The sequence below is a fragment of the Mustela erminea genome, chromosome 3 (assembly GCF_009829155.1).
Source record: "Mustela erminea isolate mMusErm1 chromosome 3, mMusErm1.Pri, whole genome shotgun sequence".
NCBI lineage: Eukaryota > Metazoa > Chordata > Mammalia > Carnivora > Mustelidae > Mustela > Mustela erminea.
The window spans coordinates 63,120,887-63,137,419 of record NC_045616.1 but is presented as its reverse complement, the minus strand read 5'-3'; the positions used below and the strand labels follow the sequence as shown (position 1 = coordinate 63,137,419).

The following is a 16,533-nucleotide window of genomic DNA, read 5'->3' as shown; positions in this document are numbered from 1 at the left end:
ACATTTATCCCATGGGATTTTCTTCAAAGGATACTGAATAGTGCAAAAAAAAAATACCTTTGGTATTGTCAAGTAGAATATGCAGATCTGGTCTTCATGTGCAAATTACTCACTTAGGTAGAATTACAGTATTAAATTCTCTGAAGCCTTTTTCTGAATTACATTTGTAGGCTTATAAAGGGAGTTGGCACTAGAAAGCAACCCTGGAGAGAAAGAATGCTGTGGTCCAGAGGTAACCATTTGAAATCCTGGATGATTCTTTGTAAGTGAATGGGCTCACCTTCAGTGTGGAAGCCAAGTCTCCAGCACCGGGTAAGTTGGAGGAGTTGGAGAGATGTGGTGAGAACAGCTGAGTCCTTATTCATAGTCTGTAACATTGCAGTACTGGCTACCTTGAAAAGTTGCGGGTATTATTTTGAATGCTGCTCTTCTTGACATGTTTTCAAATTGAGAAAATATGATGCAGCACAGTTAAAAATAATCTGCTTTAGGAAGTAAGGGAAATTATGGCAGCATAGCCTACAATGTAGGCAACATTCTACTCATCTCGAGGCCCATGGCCAAGAAATGCCATCGTCAGGCCTGGGGCACTGGAGTGTGAGGTACTGTCAGGCAAAGTGTCCAGAGAATTAAGCTGGCTGGGGACAGCAGGTGGAATCATATCCTCTTTAAACCTGTGCCTGAGTCAGGATTTATAGGCCCCCTATGGAGGGTCTTGGGCAAGAATACAAATAGAGGGTCACACTCTGTACATATAAATATTTAACAGCACAGACAGACAGATAATAGGTAAAATATACACCCTCCTCCTACCTTTGTAAGTATACCTTCAGAATGAAAGTGGAAGGTCAGGTTCAAATTGAGAGCCTCCAGTTCTGAAAGTTCTGTTCCTGTCCCTCATCAGTCCTTCTCTTTCTCATCTGGCTTTATCCCTCATTGCAAAGGGCCTCATGCACATGCATATGGACATTCTAGTTTCTGCGTCCAAACGACTTCAATATACCCTTCAGTGGCATATAAGATGGCAACTTCTAGGCTACCCCTCAGCCCTAGGGGCACACCGGGCAGTGACAGCGTTCATCCTAGGAAGGAAAGACCCAGATAAGATGACTCTGGAGACCTAAAAGTAACCTGAAAGCATTTGAGCAGGGACTTCTGGGATGCCAGATATTTAGAGTTGGGGAATGGGTTCCAGGTAGGCTCATCTCTTTGGTCTGGCTGACTCCTCATGTCAGGAAGAGGGCGTAGACCAAAGAGGGCGACAGCAAGCCCTCTAGTCTTGGTCTAAAAGTGGGTGTGAACAGTTAAACACTAGTTTTAAGGGCAATCTAGATGCAGTATTTGTTGCCAACATCCGCTTCCTGACCTCCACTGGGCATCGGAGTTGATTCAGCTGATCTGGGTCTCTGGTGGGGATGTTGTCTTCCCTCATGGCTCTGTAAAAGTTCTTCCTGAAGCTGCATCATTCATTAAGCAGAAAACACTGACAGATTGAGGAGGGTCTAGGGTCCTCCCTGACAAGAACTCCCCCAAATCTAGAGACTTCCCCTACTCTGCCTTCTCACCCAGGGCATCTCATCTAGCTATGTCTACCAGCTCCCTCAGCCCATGTGTATTCAGGTCCTCTGCCCATTTAAAAAAATTAGATTATTTGTTTTTTAATGTTGAATTGTATAAGTTCTTTATATATTTTGGATATTAACCCCTTATCAGATATCATTCAGTAGGTTGCCTTTTTGTTTTGTTGATCGTTTACTTTGCTGTGCAAAATCTTTTGATTGTGGTATTGTCCCAATAGTTTATTCTTGCTTTTGTTTTTCTTGCCTCAGGGGACATATCCAAAAAATGTTATTATGGATTATGGCAGAAATTATTGCCTATGTTTTCTTCTAGGAGTTTTATGGTTTCAGGTCTCACATTAGGTTTTTAATCCACTTGGAGTTTATTTTTGTGTGTGGTGTGAGAAAGTAGTCCAATTTCATTCTTTTGCATGTGGCTATCCAGTTCCCCAACACCATTTATTGAAGAGATGTTTTTCCCTATTCTGTGTTCTTATGTCCTTTGTCATGGATTAACTGACCATATAAGCGGGTTTAATTCTGGGTTCTCTATTCTTTTGCATTATGTTTGTGTCTATTTTTGTGCCAGTGCCATACTGTTTTGATTACTATAGCTTTGTAGCATATCTTGAATTCTAGTATTCTTTTTTTTTTTTTTTTAAGATTTTATTTATTTATTTGTCAGAGTGAGCACAGGCAGAGAGAGTGGCAGGCAGAGGCAGACAGAGAAGCAGGCTCCCGCTGAGCAAGGAGCCCGATGCAGGACTCGATCCCAGGACGCTGGGACCATGACCTGAGCAGAAGGCAATGGCTTAACCAACTGAGCCACCCAGGCATCCTGAATTCTAGTATTCTGATGCCTACAGCTTTGTTGTTCTTTCTCGGAATTGCTTTGGCTATTTGAGTCTTTTGTGGTTCCATATAGATCTTAAGATTATTTATTCTCGTTCTGTGAAAAATGCTGTTGGTATTTTGATAAGGATTGCATTAAATATGTAGATTGCTTTGGGTAGTATGGACATTTTAACAGTATTTATTTTTCCAGTCCATGATGGAATGTCTTTCTATTTCTTTTTGTCATCTTTAATGTCTTGCATTGGTGTTTTATAGTTTTCAGAGTACATGTCTTTTACCTCTTTGGTTAGGTTTATTTCTAGGCATTTTATTCCTTTAGGTGTAATTATAAATAGAATTATTTTCTTAATTTCTCTTTCTGCTAGTTCATTATTAATATATAGAAATCAACTGATTTCTATGTATTAATTTTGTAACCTACAACTTCACTGAATTTATTTATTATTTCTAACAGTTTCTCCATTAGCTGACGTGTGGATAGGCTTCACTGTTCCATCTTGTCATTGTGTGACCTGTTGGCCACCCATTCATGTCTGCCTGGTTCTGTCCAGTGCTGCTCACATGGCCTTGTTATTCTGGATGTCATGGTAGTCTTGATTCCAAGCTGGTCCCTTGGACTCACCTCAAATGCCTCTTCTTAATAACACCAAAAGATTTCTTTCTCTTGGGATTTTACTCAAATTCTCTAAGCTTCAATTTCCTCACTTAAAAAAAAATGAAGAAGGTATATTTATTTACTCTGTAGGCTTGCTGTAAGAATTGGAGAAACTAATGTATGTAAAATATTAGTCCCATGTCTGGTACATGGTAAATGTTTAATAAGTATCAAGATCCTTGCTTATATTTCTAAGGGCATCATTTCCTATGGAATCTATAGAGGCTCCTTCTAAGTATAGGTTCTCAGTTTAGCATTCAGGGCCCTCTGGCAGTTGTCTCTGTCCTCATCTTTTGTCTGTCCCTGATGTGACTTTCCTATTCCTGCCAAGTATATTTCCATACATCCCACAAGTGACTCATACATTCTGACCTCCATGGCTCTTCTCCTGTCATTACAACTGCCTTGCATTTAGCCCCTGAACAGCTCTTGGCATTGGCCCTCCTTTCTACAATCCTAGGTCTCAATTTATGTCAAAACCCAGTTTGGTATTAATTTCTCCCAAAAAACCAGTGCCAGTCTCTTATTTGCACTCTCCTTTACTGCATTTTAGATTATTTTTAACAATATCTATGACTGACCTCTCTGATCCAGTTACCCCTCTTGAAGTATAACCTTGCCAAAGGATAGCATCTCCTTCTCCTGCCCTTGAAACTGGGCTCACTCTGTGACTTCTTGGACAAATAAGATGTTGTCAGGTGTAGTTTCCAGTATTCCTGAGCCCAGGACTTAGGAAGATAGGCAGCTTCCATATTCTTACCTAAAATGCTCACTCTGGATAAGAGGTATCATGTTGTTGGAAACCTGGTTACCTTGAGACTCCATGAAGTAAGGAAGCCCAAGCTTGTTACATGGAAGACCCATTTGGAGAGAGATACCCATCAGCCTCCAGCTGTTATAGCCATTTGCAGGAGCCAGCCTCCAGGATGCCCCCTACCTGCTGGTGTTCATAATCTTGTGTAATCTTCCTATATTGTACTAAAATTGGTCTGTGTGGCCAATAACCTATGGCAGAAGTACTTGTTGGTATGTCACTTTGGAGATTAAGATGTAAAAAATTGCATCTTCCATCCTTCTCATCACTTGCTCTGGAGAAATCCAGCTGTCATGGGGCTCCGGTAAGTTGGAAAAATCACTCAGAGCTAGCAAGTGAAGGAACCCAGATTCAAGTTCAGTTATAGGTGATTAACCACTCTACCTTCTTCCAGAATTCAGGAAAGCCAAAAATATACTTCTTACTGCTTAGTAATAGCTTCCAAACCCTACTTCATTCCCATACAGAAGCCAATGCATATTTCATTTTCTAAGCAGCATTAGATTTATTTTACTTTAAAACTTCATTTAGTGTTAGCCAAATACCAGAGTATACTCACTTTAATTATTTACTTTCATAGTTTTCAGTACTTTGTCCAAGCACTTTGTTTTATTTTTTTGTATGTATCTGCAGGCCATTATACTTCTTCTGTAGTATAAAATAAGCAAACAAAAAAAGAAGAAGAAAGGTTCATTTAGTAACATTAAGTAGTTTCCTCTACTGGCATTGATTTATTTCCTTTCCTCTCATGTTTCTATATACATATTGAGTGAGTTGGCTGCAATCTTAAGCCAAACAACACATTTAATCTATTGTGACCCAGAATGCTGCTTAGGCTAAGATGTCGATGCTCTTTTGTGCTCTAACACTAAGGTTTTGATACCCTTAACTTGATTGTTTCAATCTACTTTATGTTGCTTTTACCTGTGAGTGTTAATTCTGTGATAGCTTGCTGTTGTTTTCTCAGTTGCATTCTTCTGTTTGCAAAGCACTGTGTCATGCTCTGTGGAGGCTAGAGGAAGCTGCGTGGAGGAGGATTCCTGCCCTCAAAAAGTTTAAACCTAGTGATGATTAATAAGTTTACCAGGCTTCCTGGGTGGGGCGGTAGGAGTGGTGAAAAGGAATTCATTCATTCACTCCCCAGATATTTTTGGAGTGTCTACAGTGTTGCAGGCATTATTCTAGGCATTTGAAATTCATCACTGAGCAAAACAGTAAGCATATAGAGCTTATACTGTTGCATATTAGAAGGTGACACATGTTGGCAGAGACAAATAGAGCAGGGTGAGAGGAAAATGAGCATCTTCTTTTGGATTTCCTCTATATGCCCGATGTGTTATAGATGTTTTTGATCATCAGAATAACTCAATCCTAGAAAAATAAGAAAATCTAGAGTCAGAGAAATTAGGAAACTTTGATCTTTATAGTACAAAGGCCACCATACCATTATAACATGTTATCTCCCTTTAGAAATGCTAAAATAAACACACACATAAAGTTCAATAGAAGAAAATTAGAAAGCCATGAATTCTGAAAGGACTTTATGGAAGGCTTCATGGAGGTGGGTCTTAAAAGATAAGCAGAAAGAAGAGGGGGGAAAGAATGATCATTAAGGGAACTCTGAATATATGAGTATATATCTATTTCAGTTGGCTCTTCAGCTCAAACCCATGTGATTGAAGCTTTTGCTATCTCAAACATAAAACTCAAAAGGTTTTCCTACTAAATGAAAACTTGTTTTCTAAAAGCCAACTTACACTCCACAGCACTACAGTATTCAAATAAAATGCAAAGAACATAAACAGTACTCTCAGAATAAGGAACAGAGCTGCCAAGTCAGCATGTTAAAATAGAAAAACAAAAAATATATAAAGCAAACCTGTGGCTCTGAGCCAGAAAGATCTTTCCAGAAGAAGAAGCAGCCAGGCCCCAAGCCTTTCCCAGTGGTACCCTCACAGATGGCCTTTTGCCAGCATAAGTCCTCAGATCCTTGGGAAGGTCCGAATGTGACCGTCCTTGTTCATTCATTTTATGTCACAGAGCTCTGCCAGTGGCTTTTCCCATTACGGAAATAGGGCTATTTTTTTTTTTCCAGGACATATTTATTAACGGTAATGCTTTGGCTCTCTTCCATCTTCTGAACTGAGTGCTTATATGCATTCCACTGAAGAATGTCAATTGAATTTTTTCCATTATCCAACCCATGTTCTTCTTAAATCTGATGGGATTTTTTCCTAATGTTTCTAATAGTAGTTTTCTTTGTGTGTATTGTTGACGGAGTGTAATATACACATAGAGAAGTACAAAAATCTTTAGTGTACAGCTTGATGAATTCTAACAAAGTATACACACCTGAGTAGCCAGTACCCAGATTAAGAAACAGAACCTTCCCAGCACCCGAGAAGACCCTCTCTTGGGACCTGTCTCTCCCTCCAAGGGTAACCACAATCTGGCTTCTAATAATAATAATTAGTTTTGACAGATTTGAACTTTCTATAATTAGAAATAGAATCATGTGGTATATACTTTGTCCTGTTGGGCTGCTTTTACTCTGTGAGATTCATCCATGTGGTTGCTGTTGGCTGCAGTTTGTGTATTCTTGGGGGTGATAATACTCTGTAGTGTATCCATAGAGTCAACAGACTGCACTGTGTCCCTCTCTTCTGTTGTTGATGGCATATAGGTTGTTCTCAGTATGGGACCAACGCACTTAGCTGATTGCTGTAAAAACATTTTATGTTTTTACTGATAATAAAATTGTTATGCTTATGTGTTAACCAATGCTCTATCATTGCAAGCAAATTCTAACTTTAAAAAAATGTACTAGAGAAAATAAAGTGTATATTTTAGTCCCCAGTGGATCCCCAGAGCTGGAGGGGTTCAACAAATATTTGTTTGGCATATAAATCAACTTTACAAATAGGCAAATTCTATTTTTAGTTAAGAAGACTGCCACCTCAGAGGCCATCTTACTAATTGGTGAGCTATGTCAGTGTGGGGTTTCCATCAAGGGCTGAATGTTGTTAGCAGGACGATTGTAAAACACTTTCTGCAGCGGGTGGAAGGCAGGGAGAACTAGATGACCTTAATTTTAAGTTGCTAGGATTCTATTTAACATGCTGTAATTACACAAATCATGTCACTCTGGGTGAAAGTCAGGAAGAACAAGGGAAAACAATTGTTTCATCTTTTTTTTTGTATTGGACTTATTGGTTGGGTGGGTGTTTTTAGTTTTTGTTTTCTGGTTGTTCATTTTGAGTGTGTGTGCATGTGTGTGTGTGTGTGCGTGTGTGTGTGTGTGTTTTCTGTCTTTCTTTTCTACATTAGATACTTTCCCGGGAGCACCAGAGGAAGCTGGTGTTTCAATAGCTAGCAGCTTTCACTATATACTTATTTTGCTTAGTTTTCATGTTTATTTTGTAATAAAGGCCTCCATAATTATGTCATGTGGCTCTAGTGGTATTATTGCTTTTACTCAAGGCAGAACAGCATTTTTGGACAAAACAGGACATCATACCACAAAGAACAGAAATTCAGGAACCAGACAGCTCATGATGAATCCTGACTAATTCCACCACTTATTAACTGTGTAACTTCGAGCCATTTATCCAGCCTTTGGTTTCCTCATCTGCAAACTGTGGCCAGGAATGGTACCAACCTCACAGAGTCATTATAGGGATTAATATATGTAAGGCACTTGAAATTAGGCCTGACACATAGTAAGCAATTGATTAGTATTTGCTTTGTTTGTAAGAACCATCACTCATATCGTAGACATTGGTTAAATGCTACCCAACTTACTCAGTTAATATTCACTAAAATGTTTAGGGTTGATGACATGCTGTAAGTGTTATTTATTTGGTCTTAACACAGGGTAATGATGTGATTTCCCTTTTCTTCCATGATTAAATACATGTACCTTTGAAGGTAGAGGTTAGTGGGGAGGCATATGGGGAATAGGCGCACCCAGCAGGCAGACTTCACTGGCAAGCAGAAGAGAGACTGTAGAAAACTCCTGGGGATCTTCCCAGTCAGAGCCTTAGAGGACTAGAGGAAATGAGTCCCAATAAAAATAGAGTTTTCTCCCTGAGGACTAGAGAAGGCTAAAATTTGCATAGCTAAGGCAGTATTCCTTCACTTGTTTGTTCATTAGCCATTCATCCATTTCTGTACTCTTCTCTTTCTCTCTTTTTTTTTTCCCTATAAAGGATTTACCACCTTAGTATTCCTCCCCCAATTCCTGATCAGAACCTTCCAGACCATTTATAACTCTGGCATTTAAGTCTGTTAGTAAGAAGACCTTGCTCTCACTGATGCCTTTTTATCTGTAGGCACTGGAATGAAAGCATCAAAAGTGGCCTCTAACAATTCAGAATTGTACCAAGTAATAAACCCAAGATGAACCCTAAATTTAGAAAAGTGATTTTCTTCCTGATCATCAAAGTGTGATAAGGTACTTCTGTAAGGAAAAGCCACTGAGAGGAAAGCGTCTCTACTTTCCTGCTACTTCTCTGGATTAAAAAACAATAATAACCAATCTGGATCCCAAAGTAAAGTATAAATACATATATCTATATGCAAATTTAAAATGTTTGTAGTTTTAAAAATTAAAAGCATAATCAACACAAAGATAAATTGAACATGGAAATTAGTAGCCACATAACATAACAAATTATGTTTTTATTAAAAAAACTCACAAATCATTGAGAAATGTAGACTTCGCTATTTGATAGGAATAAGAAATTCACAAAATGCCTTCTAATTACTTAGTTAATGTATACCAAGAAAATGTCCAACTGTACTAGTAATAAAGAAATGTCAGTAAAAACACAAAATACCATTTCTCCTTATCAAAACAGCAACTGTTTAAATGATAATACTCAGAGCTGTTTAAGATGGTATAGATAAAACCATCAATGGGAGACTCAACTGGTTTTTAGGATTTAGATTAACAGTAGGTGTCACATACATGTTTATTCCTTAGATCCAATAATCCCACTTCTGGAAGTCCATTTGAAGTATTTCAAAATCTGGAAAAACTTAGTCAACAAAGACCTCCATCACAGCATTGCTTAAATAGTGAAACATTTGAAATCACACAAAATTAGAAGATGGACTATGTATTCCATTCACTACAACAATGAAAAATAATGTTTACATAATTTACAATATAAAAGAGTCCTATAATAATGTTAAGTGAGGGAAGCAGGTCATAAAATATAGCATGACTGCAATTATATAAATACCATGTTAAAAATCTAGGCATCACACAAAAAGAAAAAGAAATATACCAAAATAGCACATAAAAAGTTGTTTCTGGGTGGTGGGACCAAGTACAAGGTTTTCCTCCTTTTGATTTATCTGTGAGTATGTATATCATCCACACAATCTGTAATAAGGATGTTTATCTATTATATTGGAAAAAATTTTGGGTAATTGAAAAAATAAACGAGGAAAAGAAAATACGGGAACTTTCATTTTCTCTCCCCAACAGAGTAGAACTATTTGTTTTCTCTGAATTGTGGCCACCTGTCCCATTTGTGGAGTGTAGATGCTAAATCTCATGTCCTCCTAGCCAAGGCTCTCCCTTGCGATAGCATCATTGGCCTGCAAGATCAAGCCATTTGAGGTCATATTAAAAACTAAAAGGAAACCCCAAACATTTAGTGCTTGGTTTTGTTTTTTTGTTTTGTTTTGTTGAAATCTGATCTTCTAGTCACACCTGAGAAATTTTCAAAAATCGTTTTTCTAAAACATTAATTCCAACTTTAGTTGTTTGGCTGATTACCTTATGCTTTTTGAGATCACCATGCTTGAGAAAGCTTTCAGTATTATTCATATTCAGGGATTGTGGGCATAAGTAATATTCTCCTCCTTCCTCACTTGTGTGAACTGCCCTTATGAAGAGCAGTCTACAACTGGAAGGTAGATAAAGAAAGTACTGCAGTATTAAAACTTATAAATGGCTAGCGACTCACTTGCTAAAGGTTCCAGGCTGACTTCTATGGCATGATGGGCTCTGGGTGTCATCTAAACCTCCTAAGATTCTGAAACTCCAGTTCCATGACTACCAGGACCTCGCATTAGGAAAAATACATGTCTGTTATGTTTCATCCTTGTGGGCCCATCTAATGGCCAGAGCACTGGTCAGGTCATGTGTCGAGTGTGTCCAGCACATTATGCTGCTAACTTCCTGGATTCTGAGTAGGGTCCCAACCAAGGCTGGTCTTTACCGTGAGAGGCCCTTATTAAAACTTGGTCCCTACAATTTCTCCCTTCTGCAATCTTTCTTCCAACAGAGTCCAATTCTAAAGTAGCTATTACTTTAAAATAAAATATAAGAAATAAATTTTTGCTGCATAATAATTCTTGTTAACCTCTCTTGGAGGGCTTACATTACTATAAATTATGTATTATATGTAATATAATGCTACACTATCATAATAGCATATAGTAATACTATGCCAAATTATTATAACCATGTGTTTAATAATATGCTAATTTAAAATATTAGTCCCAGAAAAATAAAACATTTCAGTGGAATTTCAGACATGGTTATTAATCAACGGGGGAGAGATTTTAGGAGTCTGAACTTCCCATATATCCCATATGACACTCTAGCTGAAGGCTGTGCAAGATATCTTAATTCCTTATTTTTCAACATAGGCCAAAAAAAAGAAAGGAACACTCAAGTATTTCACATAACTGTTGTGGATTCTAAGATCTCTAACAAGCATTCATCCCTGAAGAAAGGTGATCTTTTTTTGTTTCAGGTGTCATTTGTCTTTTCAGCTCAATACTTCAGGTCATGAATATATGTCACATTGAAACTCGCTGATTGACAGAAGCTCTGTGAAACAATGCTAGTCTCTAGAATTGAAATGAGAAAAATATAGTTTTAGTCTGGACTGTACCAGCCATCAGATCAAAATAGCAGATATTTTGATTCTGAGGTTCAGAGGTCACCTATCATTCAGACCTCAGTTATGGACTTGGAGAAAGTTAATGATTGGTGTGTGATGTTTGGCCTCTTCTTATCTGGGATTACTTAGTGAAAGACCCAACGTGACATTTTCATTATCCAAAATCCTTTTGTAGGAAATAATTTTATAATAGTTTTGTCTTTTACAATATCAAAAGAAATGGTTTCTATCTCCAGTTCTGGTCTGGAATTATCATTTTGTCAAACATCGACCAAGTTTTTTGTTTTGTTTTGTATTGTGTTGTAGGCAATTCAGTTCTGTTTCTTTAATACTCATTCTCTGTCAATTTTGAGACATGCTTCAAGGAGGCAGTGCATGTTATGGAAAGATTACTGGATGCTGTGGACCCAACTTTGTGACTCTGGAAAGTTCAATTTCCCTTGTCCATAAAAAGAAGATCCCACCATCTGTCCTATAAATCTTATAGGGTGTGGTGAGGATCAAACATAATGATATGTGTTAAGGTACTATGGAGATAGAAACTATTAATAATATTTAATCATAGGAAAGAAGTTGAAGTGGCAATCCTTCACTCACATGCTAAATATAGTAGGTTTCAATTTTGGTTCTGCTGCTGACTAAACATGTGACCTTGAAGGTTAAGCTATTTAACCTCTCAGACTCAGTTTCTTCCCTGGTAGTGCCTATTACTTAAGGGTTTTGGGGGTGTTAGGGACTATAATGCATGTAAAACATAGAGCAATGTGTGTGATGGCTGCAATTACCATCATCACTGATGTGGGTTAAAGTCTCACCAGCCAGTCTAATAATTTTGGTTGTGGTTTATGGCCATTTTGGAAAGTTATAGTAAGCAAAACTGTTTTCCTTGAAACATGGTTGATGTTCCTGAGTAATTTGAATTATTTGGTAATTATTTTTGCTGTATCCTTTATTTGACTAGAGAAGTATTTATAGGGACTGTTTAATGGTCAGATCTATATTTTAGAGAGAACATTTCTTTCAGGTATGGTTAAAATTTGTTCCACACAAAAGTACCATTGCAGTGTATTTGATTTTTTTCTCTTGTTTGCATTTATTTATTTGATAAATCTTCTATGAGTTGGACATTATGTCTGTATTAACACCTGCATTGAAGGTGCAGACTGGAAGCTGGCTATGGTGAGAGGGAAGGTTTCAAGGAAAACCCCAAAACTGTCTCTTTGCCTAAGCGATTTCAGTTGACATGACTATGAATAACTCAGGCATAGTCTGAGTTGGAAGTAAGAATTGTGCCCTGTTTGTTCCAAGGGCAGCCCATTTCAGGTCTTTGACCTCCCCAGGGGGTACCAACCTCCCTCCCCCCTCCACCCCGTTCCCCCCCTCCCCCGCCCACCAGTCATCTCAAGCTCTTTGGAATGCTTGGGTAGTCAAGTGCCAGGACAACTCCAACCTCTCTCCTATTCAGTCCCACCTACACAACTGAAGCCAACCCAGAAACCAAGTCAGGATTTTTTGGTAGAAAATCTCATTTCTATGGAGCAGCAGCTTAGCATGAAGAGAAATAAATGTTGGTGAAGACACGCTTTTAAAGTGCTCATTAGACTATGGACACAGACTAGGAACTTTCTAAGAGCAGAAAGAGAATATTCCAAGTACTGAACATTCTATTTTTTCATTATTATAAAATTAAATTTGGAACAGAATAAATTGGGAGATAATTTGCCTCATAATATGAGTGTCACTAGAAGTTGAAATTTGAAATTAGTATTACAAAGCAAATTTAATCGCAGTTTTAAAATACCAATAAGAATAATTCTAGATCACTTCTGAATACTAAGGTAAGTACCTATAGATTTTATAAAACTCAGTGATAATATTCTTTTATAATATCCTACCATGATCTTGTACATCTATTCAAATGTGGAGGCCTTAGTATGAATGTATTAAATCATTTCTGAAGTTTTGTAAGTGATCATGCTGACTTGGGATAAAGAATGGAATGTTGGGGTCCATTGTTTTCTATTATTAACTGAGTGTTTTCCATTGTTTCTATTCCCAGAAACAAATAACTAAAATCAATTTTCCATATTATTTTCTAATAATTCCTCAAAGCCTAGATTTGTCATCTTTATTCCAGCAAAGAATCTAGTTTGGTTCAGGAGATAGTTACATTAGAAAGAAGGTGATAAAAAGCTGCTCACTTCCCACCTCAAGTTGTATTCTGTGTAAGATTTACTTTTAAATATGTGAAATAATAGACCAGGTCTTTGCCTTTTTATACTCTTATTTTGGGGATAGAGAATCACACATCATTATTCTTATAAGCTGATAGGTACTGACACCCTGCCATATGCAGGATTATATAAGGTACAGATAGAAACCTTCCCCTTAAACGGTGTGCTACTGTGTTCATTCCCTTGAAACTTTGTTTCTAAAATGGATATTTTGAAATAAATGTACATCAAGAGAATTGAAAAAAGGGTCAAGTAATCTACAGAAAGATATTCATGTCAAATACAAGGCAAAGATAATATTTTCTTTATGAGGAGTTGTGTACATTTTGGTTCATTTTTTTACCCTCTTGGTACACAAAACCAGGAAGGGATATTTAACTGAATAGTTCAAATGTTCCTGAGTTTTCTTTATCTCTGATGCTAGCTGCTTATTGGCCCCTAAAATATTTATAAGAACTACTGTCATCTTTGTCTAATAAAAGCTGGGTAGGTTTTTTATTTGATGCAATTTTTAGAGTATGGGAAAAGAGGGAGGGAGAGGTCTGATGGATGGTTGTGTGAAATTAGGTATCAGGATTTTATTGTACCTGGGAGGGGGAAATGATTGCTATCATTGCTTTATAGCTCTTTACTCTGGTGAATTGGCAGAAAATATTGAGAAGTAGAAAAGGCTCTTTATTTAGGACCATGTCATATGCTTGGGTCAATTTGAAGATGAAAGTATCGGAAGTAATATTACGTTTCTCACCATGGCAGTCAGCCAAGTAATTGGAGTTGCTTTTAATTAAACCCTAGTAAGCTCTTACAGAGATGTACAGAGACCAAAGCATTATCTCTTTTGAATTGAATGGACTTTGCTGGCCAAAGCAGGCACTCAGATGTACACACTGTGGAGAGATGCAGAGAGTCATCCAGCTTATCTACCATGTTGCCCCGTGTCCCAACGTGGTAAGCCCTTCCTTCACACTATATAGTTTCCTTAACTGTCTGAACACTTTATGCAGTCCAGTGTAATGACCTGCTTTGCAATGGATGATGATAAAATTAGTCCATGCCTCATCAAATATGATTGCTTGTATCTGATGAGGTGATTACCCCTCCACAGTACTCCTCTCCTTCTTACAGCTGTTGGAGAGTTTACCACTATTGAATGGTCTTGCTCTTTCACTTCATGTGCTTGTGAGAGTCTCTATTTTGTGTTCCACTTCCCCTAGGAGGAAGATAAAAACTCTTTCTCAACTTTCTTTCTTTCTTTTTTTTTTTTTTTTAAGATTTTATTTATTTATTTGACAGAGATCACAAGTAGGCAGAGAGGCAGGCAGAGAGAGAGAATGGATGAAAGCAGGTTCCCCGCTGCAGAGATCCTGATGCGGGGCTTGATCCCAGGACCCTGGAGCAGAAGGCAGAGGCTTTAACCCACTGAGCCACCCAGGCGTCCCCCCAACTTTCTTTTTAGCCAAGGCACAGGTATGTTTCCTGGGTTCTGCTGGCCCTAATACATCTTTCTAAAGAAAGTGGGAAAGCAGCCCTAGCAATAGCCATTTCCTAGCAAAGAGAGGAGGGAGCTAGCTTTTGAAGGCAGTGGTGGTGAAGGTTCTGGCCTTCCATCAGTGGTGTGGTTATGGAATCAGCACCAGGGTTCGTGGCTATGAAATCTTTGCTGGAATATTCCATAGTGTAGTTCAGATAATAACTTCCACTGTGTAGGCTTTAAGCATGATCCTTTCATCTTCTTTCAGAGATACTATAAACTACTTAATATCCTTTAACAGAAACCTTTTCTATTTGAATTGTCTCGTGCTCTTTTGTTTGCAACTAAGAACTCTGAGAGATTTAGGGATGGAGAATTTTTAAAAAAACAAGTATTTCTATTCAACACTACCATTTTATAACCCTGCCTGTTCAAGAGATTCACATTTAATGCTTAAAGGACTTCTTTTTTAACCTTGTTTCTAAGACATATTTGAAGAAATCTCAACAACTTTAGACAGTTTTATGTGATATTCAGAGAGTGATTCAGAAAGGCAGATGTGCCCTGGGTGACTATGAGCGTTGTTAATCAAAACATATATAAAAAACTTAAAAAAGAATAAAGTGAATAGTCCAGGAAGGGAGTGGGAAGATGCGGAAGGAGAACAACAGGACTGCATGAGGAGTGCTGCAGCATAAATGTAAGCCTGTGTGTTTTGTATACTGAATGCTGTTCCCTCAGTACTGTGCAATGTGGAGGGGAGATTAAAGCTAACACGAAATTTCAGGGGAGGATAGTGTGGAATGGAAATCTGGGAAAGGATTACAGATAAAAGTAGATTGCAAATCTGCAGGTAAAGGCCTTCTTCAGAGAAATCACTAGCTCAGGCTCTAGACATAAAAGGGAGCAAGATCATGTCCTCAGCAGGTCTCCTCCCGGGATGTAAGAGCCTTCCCTGAAGTGTAATCTTGCCAAAAACAAAACAACGCACACAAACAAATCAAGAATATGTTCATTACACCTGTTATGTAAGCAGCTTTTTCTTCCTGGAGTGAGTCCCTTAGCTTAAGGATCTCTTTTAGTTTTGTACGTTGCATGTTATTTTCTCCATCGTCATCCCCCAAAGCCTATATCCAGTTCTCCTCTTTTTGGGCTGTTTTGCTAGGTTCCACTCAGAGCAAATGCACATGAAATTTTTCCTGCCTACAAGGAGTTTACAATTCAGAGCTTAACGAAGGCCCCCCCATCCTTCTTCCTTCCCTTGATCCCCCATGGTAGAAACCTAGTTTATATCCTGGCAGGCGCTCGATTGTGATGGTTGGAAAGTTGAGATCAAGCCTCCCTTAATTTTCCTTCCTTAAACACCAATGTTCTGAGGACATCAGAATGTTCTTTCACTGTGCATATTTTCTTATTGTTAGAGTGATTTTAAGATGAAACACAAGGAAATTCTAAAAATGACATACTTATGAATAATCAAAGGAACAACATTGAAAGCTATTTTCCCCTCTTCCTTTTTGTCAGAAGTATTTGATCTAAAAGAAATTTAAAAAGGAAAACAAACATTGTAATTTATTACTATCTTTGATATACAATAGGTCAGTTTTGATGGTGTTCATAGGTCTAATTTAATGCCAAACTTTAAACTTCACTCGAAGCGAAGTTCTCTGAATGCTTTGATCCCCCAGTAATATTGTGCAGAATAGAAAAAAGATCTCAAGGAAGAACAAAATACTGACCTAAATATTCAGTGTATATAGCTTTAGAAAATGAAAACATTTATGGATTTTAAAATATGTTGTCCTTTGCCTGCTAACATTTTCTTAGAATACATTATCCAACAACAACCTGTGACTTAAAGTAGTAAATGGAATATTCTTTTTAAAAAAATAGTATGTTTAAGTGTCCTACATCAAAACCTCTAGGCCAGAGCACCAAACATCTGCCAGAAATCTTAAAAATCAAAGACTTATAATAAAACGCTTGTCCAAGTTCCCTACACGTGGAAATTGACAGGTATTG

General features: G+C 37.8%; 1 protein-coding gene across 1 annotated transcript in view; it reads left to right on the top strand.

Annotated features, from left to right (window-relative positions):
* The first annotated feature begins 214 nt into the window (after positions 1 to 214).
* The window catches only part of SV2C (synaptic vesicle glycoprotein 2C), a 236,681-nt gene continuing 220,362 nt past the window's right edge, over positions 215 to 16,533 (top strand). The window contains exon 1 of the mRNA XM_032335926.1: positions 215 to 312. The gene's annotated coding sequence lies outside the window, so the exon portion shown is untranslated. The remainder of the gene's footprint in view (positions 313 to 16,533) is intronic.